Raw genomic sequence first — 11,635 nt, forward strand, 5'->3', positions numbered from 1 at the left:
AAAGCTATATGTTTATCCTCAACATTCACTGTTTGCAATAGGAATGGACTAGGGATAACCTCTACAGTGATCTACCAAACCAGTGCGATTAGGTTGTCCCATTGAACCTAGTTCTTGGGATCTCCAGTCAGCATAGGTTGGGTTTTCCTTCGCACCAATTTATTCCATAGGCTTCAGTCTCATTCCTTATGAAAATTTTTTAACTAACTCTCTGTTTAACCCTTTGGTTAACGGATCCGCTATATTATCCTTTGACTTTACATACTCAATAGAGATAACTCTAGTTGAGAGTAGTTGTCTAATGGTATTGTGTCTACGACGTATATGTCTAGACTTACCATTATATATCTTGCTTTGTGCCCTTCCGATCGCAGATTGACTATCACAATGATTGAAAATAACCGGTACATTTTTCACCCATCTTGGTACATCTTCTAAGAATAGATGCAATCATTCAGCCTCTTCAGCATGCTTATCAAGTGCTATAAACTCAGATTCCATCGTGGATCTGGCTATTACAGTTTGTTTAGAAGATTTTCAAGCAATTGTTGCACCTCCTAAAGTGAATACAAATTCACTTGTAGATTTTGAGTTTTTTATATCAGATATCCAGTTTGCATCACTGTATCCTTCAATAACAGCAGAATATCTAGTATAGTGCAGCCCATGATCACGAGTGTATTTTAAATACCTTAGAAATCTGATAATTATTTTTCAGTGTTTAGCTCCTGGATTACTCGTGAATCTGCTCAATTTGCTTACTGCATAGCCTATGTCTTGTCGTGTACAACTCATTAAGTACATCAGACTTCCAATTACTCGAGAGTATTCTAATTGATAGATACTCTCACCCCGATTCTTCGATAGATGTTGACTCATACCTATCGGGGTTCTAGCCAATGCAGAGTCATCCTTATTGAATTTCTCAAGTATTTTGTCCACATAATATGATTGACTTAGACCATCCCTTATGATGTTCTATGGATTTTAATTCCAAGGATGACATCGGCTAATCCCAAATTCTTCATGTCAAATTTTGAGTTCAGCAGTTTCTTAGTGGATTTGATCATTTTATCATTGCTTCCGATGATAAGTATATCATCTACGTAAAGACATAAAATGACATAGCCACTTTTAGTGTTCTTTACGTATACACATTTGTCACACTCATTGACTTTAAATCCACTTTCTAGCATGACTTTGTCAAATTTTTCGTGTCATTGTTTTGGTGCTTGTTTTAAGCCATACAAAGACTTCACCAATTTACAAACCTTATTTTCTTGCCCAGGTGCAGAAAATCCCTCGGGTTGATCCATGTAAATTTCTTCTTCTAAATCTCCATTTAGAAAAACAGTCTTTACATCCATTTGGTGTACTCAAGATTCCGTAAGGCGACAATTTCAAGTATCACTCGAATGAAAGTTATTCTCGTGACTGGAGAATAAGTGTCAAAGTAATCAAGCTCTTCACGTTGATGGTAACCCTTTATTACCAATCTGGATTTATACTTATCTATTGTTCCATCTGATTTCATTTTCCGTTTAAAAATTCATTTATAACCTAGTGGTTTGCTTCCCAGAGGAAGGTCCACTAGTTTCCACGTATGATTTTGCAAAATGGATTCTATTTCAAAATTTATGGCTCTTTCCATTGAGGTCCTTCAGATGAATTCACAACTTCCTTGAAGCTTTGAGGTTCACTTTCAAGCATGAAAGTGATGAAATCCAGACCAAAGGATTTCTCAGCCCTAGCTCTCTTGCTACGTCTAGGTTCAACCTCGTGGTTAACTTTTTGTTCCATTGTCTCGTGAGATCTTTTGGATGTGCTTGGTTCATCCTTAGATTTGCACGGGAACAAAAGTTCAAAGAACGAAGCGTTTCTTGATTCCATTATTGTATTCTTATGAATGTCAGGAATTTGAGACTCATACACAAGGAATCTATAAGAGCTACTGTTGTGTGCATATCCAATGAAAATGCAATCAACAGTTTTTGGTCCAATCTTTACCTTTTTCGGAGTAGGTATGGATACCTTGGCAAGACACCCCCACACTCGCAAATATTGGTAGGAAGGTGTTCTTCCTTTTCATAATTCATATGGAATTTTATCTTGCTTCTTCCGGGGTACCTTATTTAAAAGGTAATTTGTTGTTAGAAAAGCTTCCCCCCCCCCCCCACATGTTCTATGGTAAACCAAAACTCAATAACAGTGCATTCATCATTTTTTTCCAAAGTGTGATTCTTTCGCTCTGCAACACCATTTTGCTGAGGAAAGTAAGGTGCAGTTCTTTCGTATCTGATACCATGTTGAGCACAAAACTCAGAAAATGGTGATTCATACTCACCTCTACGATCACTTCTTAGCACCTTAATTTTCTTGCTAAGTTGGTTTTCAACTTCACTTTTGTAGTAGACAAACTTTTCAATAGCTTCATCTTTACTTTTAAAAAAATACACATAACAATATTTCATGTTATCGTCAATAAAAGTAATGAAGTATTTGTTTTCATCACGTGTTTGTACTCCTTTTAAATCACATAAATCAGAGTGAATCAGATCAAGGGGTTCACTTTTTCTTTCAACTGTTTGAAAAGATGATCTTGTTAGTTTTGCCTCAACACAAGTTTCGCATTTGTGTTGTGTATCAATTTTGAATGTAGGAATGCTTTTCAAGTTAATCAATCTACAAATTGTATCATAATTAACATGTCCTAGTCTATCATGCCACAAATTGAAAGACTCAAGCAAGTAAGCAGAAGATTTCATTTTATTGATCACGGGCTTAATAGCCATTATATTGAGTTTGAGCAACTCATTGCTTACATAGCCTTTTCCAACAAACATTCCACTTTTAGACAAAACAACTTTTTCTGACTCAAACACAATGCGAAAACCAAGCTTGTTAAGCAGCGACCCAGACACCAAGTTCTTATGGATGTCTGGCACATACAACACATTGTTCAGAGTCAGATATTTTTCAAAGGTCATCTTCAGAACCACTTTCCCTTGTCCCTTGATTTCAGAAGTTGCAGAATTTCCCATGAACAGCATTTTCCCATTCTCGGATTCTTCAAGATTTGCAAACATCTCTTTGTCATAGCAAACATGGCGAGTGGCACCAGTGTCGATCCACCACTCCCTTGGATTTGATCCAACCATATTCATTTCAGAAATAACAGCACAGAGGTTCATATTTGAAACTTCATGAGATATGTTCTCTACCATGTTCACCTCTCGGTTTTTCTTTGGTTTCTTGCACTCAGAGGCCTTGTGACTAGTACCATTACAGTTGAAGCATTTTCCAAAGAACTTCTTCTTCGTAATGCCTCCTTTTGGTCCTAGTTTCATCCTTTTGTGCGAAGGATTGAAATGTTTTTTTTTCGAGCTTTGGCCATGATTGACAACATTTGCTTTAGCAGCAACCGGAGAAAACAGTCGTCTTTTAGAACTTTTGTTGTCTTTCTCGATACGAAGTCAAACAATAAGTTCTTCAACATTCATCTCCTTTCGCTTGTGTTTCAAGTAGTTCTTGAAATCCTTCCATGCCGGTGGTAGCTTCTCAACAATGGCAGCCACTTGGAAGGATTCGCTCAACGTCATCCCCTCAGCGTGAATCTCGTGAAGAATCACTTGGATTTCTTGAACTTGGCTGATAACCGGCTTGGAATCCACCATCTTAAAATCCAAAAAGCGGCCTACAAGAAACTTCTTGGCCCCGACATCCTCGAATTTGTACTTTCTGTCAAAAGATTCCCACAGCTCTTTGGCCGTTTTTTTTCCGCAATACACATTGTAGAGCGAATCTACCAATCCGCTTAGTACGTAATTTTGGCATAGAAAATCAGAAGGATTCCATGCCTCCAAAGCACAGACATATTCAACATCTCCCTCACCCTCCTTGAGCTTAGGAGCATCCTCCGAGAGGAATCTGACCAGGTTTAGCGTCGTCAAGTAGAAGAGCATTTTCTGCTGCCACCTTTTGAAGTCCACACCAGTGAACTTCTCCGAATTTTCTCCATGGTTGTGAGATAGAGGAACAGCTGCACCTCGTGGGGCAATAGTAGGAACAACACGAGGTGGAACACTGACATTAGGGGCAACAAGAGCATTCTCACTTGAATCAGAAGCCATTTCTGAAACAGTTCACGTAATGAGTACAAAAAATCTGTTTTAAGTTTGTTAGCCAAAATGCTAAACGCGAATTGATCAGAAACAATACAACAGTATAACGAATGCTTAAATAATGAACAGTAATAAACAACTGATTAAGAAACAAAGACACAGTAAAGCAAATGATAAATAATAAGAAAACTATAAAGCAAACCGAGGCCTATAACAAGTACAGTTTTCTTAAAACAGATTCGTCGCCTCCACAGGATGCTTGAGGATCAACACGTACCGACGTCTGTTTTCCAGGATACAACGATTGAACCAGTATCAAACTAAGCACAAATTCACTACTCCGGTGAACTCGAATCGTACCTTTACTTTATCACCAAAACTTAGGGAGGCCAAATGAAAAGCTAACAATACAAAATGCAAGAGACTACTTGAATGAGATCTTCAATATTGTGTGTGGATTGAGGAAATTAGCACACTATTTATGTAGTAACCCGTATCCAGAATTAGCGATTAATGAGTATATTAATCGTGTAATCATGTTTAGATTAAGTAAAACATGATTAAGAAAATTCCAGAAGGGTTAACGGAGTTCATAAATGGATCCAGGACACTCGAAAATGGCTTAGAAGGCCCCAAAACTCGAGTGGGATCGGAACTTCCGATCTTGGTGACATCGGAACCAAATCGGAATCACATCGGAAGCAAGGAGATCGGATCTTCTGATCAGCGATCGGAGCTTCCGATTGTGGTTGCATGTGGTTGAGATTGGCACGTGGCATCGGAGCTTCCGATCGGAGGAACGGAGCTTCCGATCTGCACGTTCGGAGCTTCCGATCAGGAACGGAGCTTCCGATCGTTGTCTATAAATATAGGTGCGAGGGCTTCATTTCAAAGCGCACCGAATTCCTCTCCTTCGCCCTCGTGGCTCTATTTTAGGGCTTTGGGTACTCTTATTTTAGAGTTGGAGTAAGGAACATATTTTAGTATAGTCGGACAGTGTCTGACATAGTAGCGGAGCAGTGCTCGTGTAACGGAGCAGGGCTTCATAGATAGTCGCCATCAGCTGGCTGACGACGGACGCAGGTATAGCTATGGTCTCCTTAAATTATTTAGGAGTATGCAATAGCTTAGTTAAGACTTTAAGAGCTTAATGAATGATGCATGAGTAATTTGCATTGTAGAGCTAATGTAGGCTGGGAACCTAGAGTGGGACTGCTAGGACTGCTTGTAGTAAGGTACGTAAGTACAGACTGAGATAGCCAGCGGGTTTGCATGCTTATATGTTGCATTTATGTGTCATATTATTATGCAGCATGTGCATATCATATTGTGTCTGTCCATCTTGTGAGATGAGCCATGTAGGGCCGCTCAGCCCTGTCTGGACGGTTGATGTCTAGTGCCCGGTGACTGACGGGTCATGGGTGATTAGAATCGGGGGACACAGTCCACGTCCTGTAGGAATGAGCAGTGTACGCAGGTTTTGCTCCCCGGGTTGTACCACTCATATCCTAGGCGCCATTACTGAGCAGTTATATACAGTTATCCCAGATATTGATACCCTATCATTTGCATGCATCATATTTGTATGTTCTACCCAGTGCTTTCGTATTGAGCTTAGAGCTCACGTCCAGTCTTTTCTGTATATTTGGACACCCCATTCGACGGGGCAGGTGTAGGTGCAGGATTGAGCACCAGGAGCTTGGAGTAGCCAGTGACCAGTGAAGACAGCAGGATTGGCTGTAGGTTTTGCCTTTAGGCTATTTATTCGATTTGGTTGTATAATCGAATTTATTTAACCGGTTGTATTCTGTCGGTCTGTTTTTATTTAAGTATTCTGCAGCGATTTATTTAATGCATGTTTAATTATGCTCTTAAACTCTGATTAGGTAGTGGATCCGGGTAGGGTCGCTACATTTATTGGTATCAGAGCATATGCATGCAAGGGACTTGGGATATAGTAATGAGACTTTGGGTTATCCTTATAGGATTGATGAGACCTTGGAAGAGGTGATGATGCGGCAATTAGTTGCCCAGAGACTATCATCATCGGCAGGATTTCTGAAGATTTGGCTTATGGGATTCCAGCAAGTGCGGACAGGAGTGATGGATCGTGTCCGAATTTTCAAGACTTCTACTCATGTGGATCCTAGCTTTGGATCAAGTACCGGATGCCAGAGGCAATGGCAGAGCATTGGATGGGACGCACTTGATGCTTGCATCTGTATCGTCCATACCATGATGACACTACTCTGAAGATTCTCCAGTCATAGTTAGAGAGATTGTCAGATAGACCTTCACCAAAGAATGCCTCGAGTGCCTAAAGCATGACAGGTTTCGAGAGTGAGGTCTTTAACCTCATGCAGAACATGGTTTTGCCGGTATGCTGATATCGATACGTTCGGTAGGCACACAAGAAACTTCATGTTCAAAAGCATGATATGAATACAAGAAGAACGCTGATGGTAGATCGTGAGCAGAAGGGGTCGACTGACATACACTGACGCAGATCATAGCTGATTAGCTATCACGAGTCATTTCTCCGGAGTTCTTCGTAGGAGGACATGTAGAGAGACTTGGTCGGGAGTATGCTTGTATCGATGCGTGTGTCGATCAGAAGCTTCATGCTCAAGAAACGAAGACTAGTACGATGATTTAAATACTGTATTGATGTAGTTGTAAACAGTATTTCAGTTGTAAATGAATCATCATACTTTAGTTGTATCATTTCAAGTTCGATTGTACATTTCATTGTATTTTGAATACTGTATGTATTACATGGGATTGTAATTGAGAAATTGTACATAAATGGAAGCAATGATACATGTTTTATTTATCCAGCAATTCGTGAATGATTGCGAGTGATTTTGCTAGGATTGGCATTGTTTTAGTTGATTAGTGTTCAAACTGTGGTAAATCATGGGATTTGAGTGGGCCGACTGTAACTGTTTGACTTGCGGTTAGTCTAGGCGTTTTCCTAGGATTGACCTAGTTAGTCAGTGGACTAAGATAGTACCAACGATGAGTGGACTCATCTAGAGGCATTAAGGGTATTGTTCGGTTTAGAACATTTGGGCTTTGTTCTAGGTTGTTTCCTGGAACAATAGGCTGTCTAACCTTTGTTAGGTTGAGGCTTGTGATGATGGGTTTTCATCGGGATACCAGGTCCGGTACATGCCGAGAGTTGTGGACTATGACCAGGACTAGACGTGATGGGGCGCGACCCTATGCCAGTGTTACTCTGGGAGTCCTTGTACTTCAGAGGTTATCTGGGAGCCTTGGTGCTTCAGGAGATGGCGGTGGGAAGGCTACTCAGTCTAGGGATTTGGAGACAGTCACGACAGGGTATGACCTTGGATTAGATATCAGGTTTAACATCGATGGTTCGATATCGTCTGGTGTGCCAGAGATATTGTTTATGTTCTGCTATGGGAACCAGTCATGGAGGGATTTTCTTGACAAGTGTGTACTCTGAGCATATAGGTTTTAACCTTTAAGTTACTGCTAGACGTGTGGATCTAGTAGGTGGACGAATTTCTATCAGCAATGACTAAGGGTTGTCATCAGAGTTGTGGTTAGAATTTTTCTGTGATAGGAATCATCCAAGAACTTGGATGGGATGCTGTTTTAAGACTTTGACTCGAATGCGAGGACTGCTCCATGATGAATGACTTCATCTGCGAGGGATTATATCAGATGTTGAGGATTGTACATGACTATTTAAGATGTGGGGAAGCATGGCCTATGACCGTGAAATCTTGGTGGTTGTTCAGGTGGGTTATTGAGGTAAGCTACCTTAGTCTTGAACGGTTGCACAATCTTAACAAGGGATATGATCAGGAGAGTGTTCGAAGATTGTGGAAATCATTGGGATTCTTTAGTTATTCTTCTTGGACTTGACGAGTCGTGGTGTTCATTCTGAACGAACAAGGTAAGGACAGTGAGTCCAGTGGTTGCGCTAAGGACTGCCTGATATTTTCAGAGATTTAGCGTAGGATTTTCCATGGGATGGAAATGGGCTTAGTTCATCTTGATGTTTGCCTTGGGTGAACAAGACAACGATTAGTAGTGCTAAGGTGGCACGGGATCTGTGCTAGTGACTACTAGTGGTTATTGGGTAACTCTGTCAGAGTTAGGGTGATTAAGTTCAGAATACGAAGCAGCGGTCAGTAGTGCTGAAAAGGCGCAGAACTTGTGCCAAGTAAACTACTTATGTACCGTGATCTGACACCATTTGGAAATGGTTCTTTGTGGCAGCTGAGCCATAGTTATTGACCGAGCCATGCAGATTGAATGATCAGTGGTCGTCTGACCAGATGTGTGCGAGCTTAAGTAGATCGACGAGTTCGATTGGTTGAGCCAATCAGGGTTGATCAAGATGTAACAATTAAGAAATACTTGGGATAGTATTTTGTCGAATAATGCTTATGGGATGAGTACTGAATATCATCTCAGAGAAATCGGAGATTTGAGTTATTTAGTCTCAATGATTGTCAGAGATGAATCTTCTGGGATTGCTGTAATTGGGAATGATTGCAAGTAGACTTGTATGATCAAGTTAGGTGCTAACTTGACGGTGGAGACAAACAAGTGAGTTGGTAGTTTCCAGTATAGTGAATTCTTGTTATGAAAGAAGCTGATATTGATTCAATCAATTGCTTAGTGATAGAAATAGGTCAGGAAAGGATCATGTTGTTGTTTCATGTGAGAGTTTTCCATTGAACAACAATAGTGAAGATTGTTGACCGAACATTTCGGTTTAGTGAGGGCATCTATGTATACCGTTGTGGTTGGATCCGACGAGTAGTTGGAAATGCTAATGGACATTAGCAAGGAAATATCAGTTGTCTGATCTGTGTGACATTAGCTAGGATCTGATCCTCGAGATCTAGCAGGATGTGTCACTAGTCTTCTAGCGTGAAGAATGATGCCTCTGAAATGACAGAAATAGTCAAGGATCGACTTAGTAGCCAACGAGGTTTGCTTTTGGGATAGAAGATTTTGCAAGATCGTGACGGATCAAGTTATTTCTTTCAAGCCGTAAGTCACATCCGTGCGGACTATTTGTCAAAGATATTGCGCGTTAGCAATGACCGACAATCAGAGATGCATTTTGTGACAAGTTACTTCGAACACAAGTATTTCCAGGATCGACTAGGGAATCAACGAATTAGATCGTTCAGTGCTGAGACTGATGCGTTCGGAAAAGGGAGAGATTTGACTATTGAGAATCTATTGGGATTGAGTTCCAGGATCAGTATGTTCAAACCTTGGGAGATTGGTTTGAGCTGATGGTATTATCAGAGACTCTGAGTTGAGTTATACTAGGTGCAATAACTGTCAAGTTTCGAGACAGAATAGGAAGTGTATCCATATGTCTGTGCACTGTGGAATGTCCCAGACGAGCATGGGTGGGAGCTTGCCTTAGTCTTGATGACCGTACAGTGATTGCAAGTATGTATAACTATCAGGAGAACGTTTATCGATTGAATTCATGAGGTGAATAACCTATGATCGAGTGATGTAGATCATTAGAGGTATAATAACTTCTATTGCAATGTATGCATGATTTCGCAGGCCAATGGCTAGGAGATGACGTAGCGTCATGAATTGCAAGTGATGATAGTTATCATCAGGGCACAGTGTTGAGGTTATACTGAGAAACGTGGACAACAGAATGTACTAGACATGATGGTTTAAGTTCCCAGTATTCCTTGGGAAGCCGGTTGTGCTTCAGGGAGAGTGGGGAGGGTAACCAGTCTAGGGAACATTGTGAGCAATTACGTTGAAGTATAAACTTGAGTCAACTAGATTATCTTAAAGTGAGATTCATGTTAGAATGTGTCAGCACAATGTTGGGGATTAGTGTTTTCCTAACTAGAGGTGTTGAGCACCGGGAACTTTTGGAACCATTTAGATGGTTAGATTCGATAAGTAATTCGACGATTGTCGTAAACCAATCAGGTTATGATTTGGTTTTCGTCAGTGTAAGATTTCTTTTGGGACAATGATCTCGATCAAATGGGTGTTTGTATCCTTCGTGATCAGGGAGATCTTGGTCAGTTTGGAAGACGTATCAGTGTTGTGATATACTAGTGCTAGAGGAGTTCGACTGTCGACCAGTAGCGCAGAAATTTTCAGCTGGGAAAATGTTAATGCGGTTCAGCATTAATGAAACTTGCAGAGAATTCGATGGGAGTCAGAGTATGTTGGAGGATATTTCGACCAGACACTCGAGCAAGGGTTTCTTGTACGTTCTCGAGGTTTTACCCTAGATTTCGAGGACGAAATCTTTTAAGGGGGGGAGAATGTAGTAACCCGTATCCATAATTAGCGATTAATGAGTATATTAATCATGTAATCATGTTTAGATTAAGTAAAACATGATTAAGGAAATTTCAGAAGGGTTAACGGAGTTCATAAATGGATCCAGGACACTCGAAAATGGCTTAGAAGGTCCCAAGACTCGAGTGGGATCGGAACCACCGATCCAGGATCGGAGCTTCCGATCTTGGTGACATCGGAACCAAATCGGAACCACATCGGAAGCAAGGAGATCGGATCTTCAGATCAGCGATCGGAGCTTCCGATCGACTGTCGGTGACAGGTGTGTGGTTGTATGTGGTTGAGATTGACACGTGGCATCGGAGCTTCCGATCGGAGGAACGGAGCTTCCGATCTGCACGTTCGGAGCTTCCGATTAGGAACGGAGCTTCCAATCGTTGTCTATAAATATAGGTGCGAGGGATTCATTTCAAAGCGCACCGAATTCCTCTCCTTCGCCCTCGTGGCTCTATTTTAGGGCTTTGGGTACTCTTATTTTAGAGTTGGAGTAAGGAACATATTTTAGTATAGTCGGACAGTGTCTGACATAGTAGCGGAGCAGTGCTCGTGTAACGGAGCAGTTGTGAGACCTCGATTCTAAACCACTAATCTCGGATTAAACAACAATTAAGCGAACAAGAATCCAAGAGTAAAACAAGTCAAAGTTTTTTTTTTTTTTTTTTTTTAAAACGCCGCGCGCCCGCGCGAGGAACCAAGCTCGCGCGCGCGCGGGCAAACAATTCCGAGGCCCAACGGAGGCCTCGCGCGCGCGCGAGGAACGCCTCGCCCGCGCGCGGAAGGCCTGGGCATAAAATGCTCAGGCTGCAGAAAAAAAAAAAAGAAAGGATTCCGCGCTTGGTCCGACATGCCTTCAAATACAAATGCAATAACAGGGTGTAGGGAAACATGCCATAACAAGTCATGCTTTCAGAAGGCCTAAAAACAACCAGAAGTCTAAATCGATAAAACAACAACATACTTCGATTTCAGATTACAATCCGAATACAAACTAATTCGAATAACAAAACATATCAAGTTCGAGTTCTAACATGCTTCAATCTTAAACTAGATAAACATGCTAATTCGACTTCTAAACCGAGTCTCACTTCTACTACTTGCCCTCGAAGCTAACCATGCCTCTTCTGACTTGTTCCTGCCCCACCTGTTGCCAAGTACACATACAAAACAAAGCA

The sequence above is a fragment of the Henckelia pumila genome, chromosome 4 (genome assembly GCF_033568475.1).
Source record: "Henckelia pumila isolate YLH828 chromosome 4, ASM3356847v2, whole genome shotgun sequence".
Classification (NCBI taxonomy): domain Eukaryota; kingdom Viridiplantae; phylum Streptophyta; class Magnoliopsida; order Lamiales; family Gesneriaceae; genus Henckelia; species Henckelia pumila.